Source organism: Hyaena hyaena, unplaced genomic scaffold, assembly GCF_003009895.1.
Source record: "Hyaena hyaena isolate Hyena2069 unplaced genomic scaffold, ASM300989v1 scaffold_755, whole genome shotgun sequence".
Taxonomy (NCBI): Eukaryota; Metazoa; Chordata; class Mammalia; order Carnivora; family Hyaenidae; genus Hyaena; species Hyaena hyaena.
Window position 1 is genome coordinate 13,477 of NW_024081388.1, and position 9,068 is coordinate 22,544.

The 9,068-nt window shown below is 35.1% G+C and overlaps 1 pseudogene; it reads right to left on the reverse strand.

Annotated features, from left to right (window-relative positions):
- Positions 1–6,008: 6,008 nt before the first annotated feature.
- Positions 6,009–6,466, reverse strand: LOC120221127 (annotated as a pseudogene).
- Positions 6,467–9,068: the final 2,602 nt, after the last annotated feature.

The window sequence follows — 9,068 nt, forward strand, 5'->3', positions numbered from 1 at the left end:
GTAATTTACTAGTTGTAATGGATGAGGTCAAAGGTCTCAGGAAGCACCATATTTTCTTGGACACTAAAGTGATTATCAGTACCATTCTCTGAAAAAAGGAATACATGGAAAGGATTGGGTTTGAAGAATCCCTTGAGACAAATTTGAGATATATTGAGTTTGAAATACTTGTGGAACATCTGATAGAGGTATGTAGTAGGCAGTCAGAAAAATAGGTTTAAAAAAAGATTTGACCTAGATATATAGAGTTGGAAGTTTTTAGTATGTATGTGGCAAATGGGGCCCTAGAGTTCATGACAATCCAGACAGAGAGAGACTAAAGTGAAAAGGGAAAGGGTTCCTAAGAGAAAACTGAGGAATCCCAACTTCAAAGAGAGGGGAAACCTAGTAGGCCCTAGAGTTAGGAGAAAGACCAGGAAGGAGCACTGTCACAGAACTGAGGAAAGAAAGAGAGGTAGGAGGGTGGGGTGGAGGGGACATAATCCAGAATGTCAAATGACACTGACAAGCCAATTTATGGTAGAGAATAAATTTTCTTTTAGATTTGCTACAGGATGGTCATTGATGACTCTGCAAAGTCTTTATTGTCAAAGATGGAGAGAAGTCTGGGAGGTGGTGTAAAGGCAGAGATAGAAACAAATGTATATTACAGAAGACTTATAACTAAGAAAGTATATGAGAATTAGCTTTCTCTGAAGCCCTGTCAGGGAAGAATAGAAATAGTTTGATAACTAGGTTGATAAATAGATTGATTTAAAAAAAAATTTGAGGCTTTATCACAAGAGTAACAATAAAAAAAAAATGTACATAAATTAGATTTCACTAGATTGCTGAAATCCCTGATTCTTGCCAGGCGATAGTTGTATGATTCCATTATATTTTTTTCTCTCTGTTATACATGGGTATAATAATCCTTGACAGTTGGGTTATGGTATCAAATCTCTGCATTATTTTTCAACTCACAATGGAGTGATAACAAATGTCCAATATTATTCCTTTACATATTCTTTTATGTATACACCTAAAGTTGAGCAATACATACAGATCTGCAAACAAAAAATTATTTTGCATCTTGAATGAAGAAAATAATTCAATATCTTGCATTCCTTAATTTAATGAGTAATACTCTTTCTTCCTAAATAATATTTTTAAGTTAATACATGTACATGCTTTTAAGAAGAGCAAACAGTAAAAGGTATAAAATAAAAATGTAACCTTTTAGCATAAGCCCCTGACTTACTCCTTGGAGACAACTATCTTTTCAGAACTTTTCCCTGGATCTGCATTCAGGGAATGCAATAAGATATGCATTCAGGTGAGGCTTATCTACTTTGGGGCACTTGTTAATTGAATTTGGGGCTAGAGTGACTTGAATTATTTAAATTGTTCTTGGGTACAATTACTATTTTCTCTTGTGACTATGTCAGTGAATATCAATATGAATCTCTCCAAATATTCTTATTTTCATACCAGAAGCCACCCCACCATCAGCTGTCATTTGCGTTCTCTCTCATTCTGAACTATAGTCTTGTAAATCTTTTATTCACTCAACAGGATTATAGCCCATACTTTGAAAGAAGTACTTTATCCTAATTAGTTCCACAGGTGCCTTTCTTTTAAAAAGGAGATAGTTTCCACACTGTCTCCAAAAGAATGTTTTAGGGTCATTATCCCTTTGATAAATGAACTCACTGCTGAACTGGGGTTTCCCTGAAGGGTCTCTGTGATGCACAGAAATGCTGTGTTATAACTTTTGATCCATTATTGCCCCAATTTTCTCAATTTATCCAATATTATTTCCAGATATGCAGTCCCAGATCTCCAATGGACCATACTGATGCTTCCTTGTTGATTTTATGTACTTATTTTTCCTCAGGTTGCTACTAAACATAAGTTCTTCTCTTCATACTAGGTATTATGTGTCAGCTTTTACAGAATTAGATTGTTTATGGCACTGGTATGAGAACAAAGTGCTTACAGACAATGGGTTAGTGGTTTGAATTCTTCCCAGACTATCAGTAGTCAAAAGTTGTTAGCACTCTCTTGGGGTCTATATAAAATGAAGGTGGTCTGATTATGATTCCAAGCCAGCAAGAAGGAGCCTGATTTCTGTTACAGAGGGCAGGGACAGAAGTCTTGGTAAGGGGAGCAGATGTCTCCTTTGAATGGCTTATAAAAACAAAACCTGAACACATTCTAATTTTTTCCCCAAAGCTCTATCCCCGGGAGTAGTATAGTGTTTCATTTCCCTCTCCCCAATCATTTCTTCCCACTATAGTAGTTCTTTATTAACTTACTCATTTACTGCTTTCTCCAACACTCAGAAAGTTCTTTGAAATTGTTTCTGTTTTTCTTGTTCCAAAATAATGCCCACCAGAAACACCTTTGGCCTCTCACTCACCATCTGCCCCCACCTTGTTCCCGATGTTTCTCTGGACCTCATAGCTTATCACCTTATCAAATGGGAACTATAAGTCTGTACTGCTTCCCTAAAATTAATTGTCTGGTCAATATATCAAGGAAGCTTTGTGCACATTTTACTCTGTCAAGCTAGGGTATAAAATATATATAAAATGATTCTTAAATGCTTCCTATATGAGCTAGACTTTCAAAATTTTGCATTCCTTAATATAATAAAGTAAAAGAGACAGTATTGAAGACATTCAAGTAAACTAAAAACTACTTGAAAACCAGAATGTTTATATGAAATCAGCACCAAAATTTTTCTTTCCAGATCATGTGACAGTTCTGTGTGGATTATAGATTTAATATATGATATGTAATATGATCTGACTGTAGAGCTAATGACCAATTAATTTAAAGAATTCTCTGAAGAAAATTGCAGTATATGATTTAATTTTGGAGAGAAAGACTGGGTTTCGAAATTATTTATCGAAGTAGTTTTCAAATTTTGTTTTTTACCAAAGCCTACAAAAATGTATTAATTTATATTAGGATCTAGTATACAAAGACACATTGACACATATGTGTATGCATAAATACATATATGTAAATATATGTATAGACTTGTGTGTGTGTGTAACAGATATGAGAGAGAGATTTTATTAAATGATTGGTACTTTACTATCTGCAGTGCCTTCCAATATATTATATTCTTTTTTATTCTGCTGTGTACCATTAAAAAATAGCTGGCCACATCCCATTAGACTTATTTTATGTACAATTAATGGGTCATACATTGCAGTTTGAAAAACACTATGGGTACCTGGCTGGCTCAGTTGATAGAGCAGGTAACTCTTGATCTTGGGACTGTACGTTCAAGCCCCACATTGCATGTAGAGATTACTTAAAAATAAAATTTTAGAAAAACACTGATCTGTTGTGACCCTTTGAGAATTGTGAATATATATCTATATTATACCCTTCCTACCACAGTTGCTTTTATTCCAGAAAAAGGTTTGTGATAAGACATGTTATACATTGGAGATTTTGTTTAACCACTAACTGAATTTCTATTAGATTAAGGGTACCACATTTTATGAATGAAGACTAAAAATATGTTCACCATCACTGTGGAACCAAATAGTCTGTATCTATTCCCCTTTCACATGACTTGATAGTAAATTCAGATAAATTATATGTTTAAAATGATTTTTCTTTGTACTTATTTGTTTTTTCAATAAAGAAGAGACTGCTTTCTAACGTATTATTGCAGCGTACTTATAAACTCTGAATGTTCCTTAGCAAAAGATAAAAGAAAACATTTCAGATTTTGGTGAAGCAAAGTGATATACAATATGTTTTACTTCGTATACCTATTTTAATATAGTGCCAGTGAGCAGTATGGGTTTTTTTCCCCCTATGTTTTTCCCCCTATGTTTTCCCCCCTATGTTTAACACATATTCCTGTGTTAATAAAAATGTTGCCTCTCATTTTATACTAAAATTTACTTTCTCCCTGAATGAAAAGAATGCTTCCTCTTTTTTTATTAAATTATTTATAGGCGGCATGGTAAATCAAGCAATGCTTGTGATAAAATTGTTTGCACCAGTTCTTTATGATGTTTATATTACTGGTGGAAAGATGACCGTGCATATTTCTGAACAAAAATTAGCCAGCTGACAATGGTAACCCTTAGGATTTGGAGGAAAACCAATCCTTTGTAAATTATTTTTGAAAATATCTTTTATATTTATATTCTGAATATATTAATGAATATTATTTCATATTTCCTCTGCCTGCAAGTTACCAGTATTGTTCAGTCTACTGGGCAAATCAGTCACACCATCTTTTCTAAAAGCTAACCTTTCCCAGTGGGCCATTATTGGTGACATAACCTTATCTTCTCCCTCAATGATGAATTCCACAGTTTACTGGCAGATGATGATATTCAAAATACAGAAGGTGATGAGGAGATTATGAGGATGTGGCACTTGAATTAGATTCTGAAATCTGTTAATGAATCCTGAATTGTATTGTTGGCTCAGTTAAGACTTGACTTTTAATATCTCAATTGCACTTATCTATGGTGTCTCTTACATACAGTATTGCAATTTGTTGTAAATTTCTTTTTAGCAAGCTTTTTTCTTAAGCTTATTTGGGGGCACCTGGGTGGTTCATTTGGTTAAGTATCCCACTTCCACTCAGGTCTCACGGTTCCTGAGTTCAAGCCCTGTGTCAGGCTCTGTGTTGACAGATTTGAGCCTGGAGCCTGCTTCAGATTCTGTGTCTTCCTCTCTCTCGGACCCTCCTCAGCTTACCCTCTCTCTCTCAAGGAAAATAAATAAACATTAAAAAAATAAAGTTTATTTGTTTATTTTGAGAGAGAGAGAGAGAGAGCATGAGTGGGGAAGGGAGAAAGAGAGAGAGGGAGAGAGTCTCAAGCAGGCTCCACACTCAGCATGGAGTCAGATGCAGGGCTGGACTTCATGAACCCTGAGATCATGACCTAAGCCAATATCAAGAGTCAGACACTTAACTAACTAAGCCACCCAGGTGCCTCTAGAATCTCTCTTTTTTATGTTTATTTATTTTGAGAGAGAGAGAGAGAGAGAGAGAGAATGGGGGTGTGAGGGACACAGAGAGAAGAGAGAGAATTCCCAAGGATGCTCCATACTCAGCACAGAGCTCGAGCTTGATATGGGGCTCAATCCCACAACTGCAAGATCATGATATAAGCCTATATCAAGAGTTGGACACTTAACCAACTAAGCCATCCAAGTGACTCTCTCTCTTTTAATTATTTTAAATGTTTGTTTATTTTTGATAGAAAGAGACAGAGTGCAAGTGGGAAAGGGGCAGAGAGAGAGAGAGGAAGACACAGAATCCAAAGCAGATTCCAGGCTCTGAGCTGTTAGCACAGAGCCCATTGTGGGGCTCAAATTCACAGACTGCAAGATCATGACCTGAGCAAAGGTCAGGGGATTAACCAACTGAGCCCCCCAGGTGCTTCCCAAGCACCCTCTTTAGCAATCTTGCAAAAATTTTTTCCAAATGAAATGTGAATGAGAATTATATTTGGAAAATTAAGGTAGAAATAATTTTAATTTTTAATAAATATATGAAGAGGTTTAGAACAAAAATCATCCATGATGTTCTCTTCTGCCCTTGATAAGATTTGGGATCCAATATATTCCATGCTTGGATAAAAAGCACGTTTAGGCACGCATCAAGGTACTAAGGAGGGATCTTCTATTGTTATTATGTCTTCCATCAGGCTACATAGAGGACTAAAGGTCAAGTAAAATAACAATAAATTAAAGAAAAGGACTTAAATGAGTTCATCAATAAAAATTATGTTAGGTATTTATCTTACATTTCCCTTCAACACACTCATCATACAAAATTTGCAAATAGCCCGGGTGTCTTCATAATTATCATATGGCCAGTTGGTATTTTAGTATATTTCCTGAAATCACTGAAAAGAAATATTGAAAGTATTTGCTAAATTCTCAAGGTTTACAAACAACATTTGTAACCTTCAATGTCTTTTTTTCTTTTAAAGAAAGCATTTGTTAGCATTTAATGAACCTCCCTCCATGTGTCTTCAAGCTATCAGGACACAGCACCCTCTTCCCCCTTCCCCTTAATCTTCTCAGCTCATCTATTAAAGAATTAGGCCTTCATGATGACAGACTGTTGTGAGGGCTTTCCTTTCCCCAAAACTTTGTAGTAGCCCAGTCACACCACATCAATCAATCATAGGAGCAGCTCCAGTCTTGTTTTTGGCAGCATTGACCCGTGTCTGCTCCCTAACCAAGGTCTACAGTTTATAAAGATTGACAGTTGAGTAGAAGTTCTGGTGTCTCCTTAAGTGGTAATGCCTCATAGCATCTTTTCCAAAGTGACCTGGGGTGATTTTTGTTGAAGTTGATCCTGTGGTATTTAATGTATGCCACCAGCATTACTCCTACCTTCTGGATGCTTCCTGGGCTTGCCCATATGGCCTTGGCTATGGCTCACATGACCTAGAAGCTTCCTGGTCTTCCTCAGTCTGGATGGCATTGTTGGCAGTCCAGGCAAAAGAGCCCTCAATGTCTTTTTGAGACCATTATGCTAACTACTTAGTGAAGTTAATTTTACTAACACAGACTTAAAGGTAGACCAGTGACTTGAACAATAGGATGAAAACTGGAATATTGTCATGAAACATCTTGACATGGAGAGGTTCGGACTCATTCAAAGATGCACCATAATTTAGTTGCTTATAGCTGTATTCTGTAAGGAATGGGTTGTTATTTTAATTCTCTGGCAGTCTTTTTCTCCCTACATATAATGATAACTTCTCTTTTCTCATCTCAAACATTTCTATGGATCTAGCCAGATTTCTTCCTTTACTGTATTATACTTATTCTGAAAAAGGTCATTCTAGTTTTTTCTAATTACCTGCACTTTTGTCCTGCCCTCATCTATGACGTTTATAGCACAGGAGTCACAGATTGAGTAGACTGGAGGTGTAGAGATGAGTGGATGTGATGACTGCGAAAGTGAAGGAAGGCCAGTGAAGGGCAGTGATGGGCAGATTCCTACCAAAAGATTTACAAAAGAAGAAACAAAAGTTGGAAGAATTAAAATGAAGGATCATGGCATCTTGGGGGAAAAACAAAACAAAATACAAAGCTAAGCCAGTTCAATGCTAATTTAAACTAAACACAGGAGCTCTTAATTCTGCTAAGGTCTATATTATGGATTCATTAAATTGGTTGAATGCTTTTTGCCATTTAGTTAATATGTGAGATTTGAATAGCTTAAAGTAATTGTTAGAGTAATTGTTTTATGTTCTTTAAAAAAAAAACATTGTGTTTGAAAAATTCTCTTTTATGATCTCTGATCCTAAGAAAGCGTATTTTTGTGCCCTGACAATACTCTACATTTTAAAATATCCTCTTGTCTTCTACATGTACTTTGGATCTAGTTTGATGGAATCTCCAAATCTTAAATATTGCTATAAATACTTTCTTCAAGAGAAAAACTATTATACCATAATATAAAACACTTTTCAAAGCAGATAGGGTTGCATTGCAACCATGGAGCCAAAGTTATCTGGCATCAAACCTCAACTTAACCATTTATTACTCAGTTGACCCTAACCAACCTATTTCACATCTATCAACTTCTATTTCTTCACCTGTGTAATGTTCTCAGTTATACTTACTTACCTAGAATTTTGTGGGCATGAATAACGATAGTACTTTTCATGAGATAAGCACTCAGTAAATGGTAGTAGTAGCTGTCTTATTATTGTTGTTGTACTAATAAAATCTCTGTATATAGTTCTTAGGTACCATAGCAAATTATTAATTATTATAATTTATATAATTACAAAACCATAATTCTTTATGTAATTATATAAATCATAATAACTCCTCTTAGTAAATTAGTAGAAAACTAAGTAAAACATATCCAAAATGACAGAGAATACTATTTGCAAGCCAGCCATGAGATGATGACTGTTAAGTAATGGAGGATTCTTTTCCTTAGAAGAGAAAAAAAATATTTATTCCATATTGAAATAGACTCACTATGGAAAATTTATGTCATAATACATGAGAAAATTTCTGTAGTATGTGTGGCTGATACCCTGGAGAATAAGTTCATTTTCACCTTTGTGAAAATAGAGAGAAGGTTTTTTGATGGTAAAAGTGAGAGCTGGCCAGCCAGGAGGAATGAAAGTCAGCTTATGGAAATGAGACACTTAATTAACAGGTATAGGGTTAGAAAAGTTATGATGGTTTTAATTACCTCACAAGTTTTGAATGATTATTGTCCTTTAAATAATCCAACATAAGTTGAGAGATTTTTTTTTCATAGCTCAAAGCATCTATGCACCCAGATAGTAATTGTTTGCAGTGGAGAATTAATGTAATACTCTGTATTTTTCTACATTTTTCTTGCATTAAACAGCATCACTTGTGTGTTTGTGTATATATGCTAGTGCTAATGTTTTGCCTTAATTATGTGTTTTATATAAAATACAGTAGTATAGAAAAGCATATTATATTTTTGGGATTTAATGGAACCTGTATAAGAAATTCTATTTAGACCCTATTACTCAAAATGTGATCTGTGGACCAGTAACATGGTAGCTTGTTAAAAATGCATACTCTCAGGGTCTGCCTCAGAACTACTGAATCAGATATTACATTTTAATAAAATTTCAGGTAATTCAATACACATTAAAGCTTGAGAGTCATCAGGTTAGGTGACAAAGCTATTGGTGACTTTGGAGGTCCTTATCCCTCCATTTTACAAATACTTGGAGTATTAGCCTTGCAATTCCAAATTTCCAAAGGGATGGGGATTACCGCATTTAACTAGTATATTAAGAAACAAACTTAAATAAAGTGAGAACTAATTGCATATGGATATGTGTGAAATTACATTGTTTACCAAGGCTGATACCGAAACCCAAAGAACTGACAAAAGGCTGTAAATATACGAAGGGCTGTCCACTAGCTGAGGAATTGAACTAACTCCATGTAGGTACAGAGAGAATTACTGGGATCAATGAATAGATTTTACAGCAAAAGAGATTTTTGGTGCCAGATCATTGAACTGTGCATATGTGCAATACATTCTCTCGCAAATGATATCTATTTATCTCCCT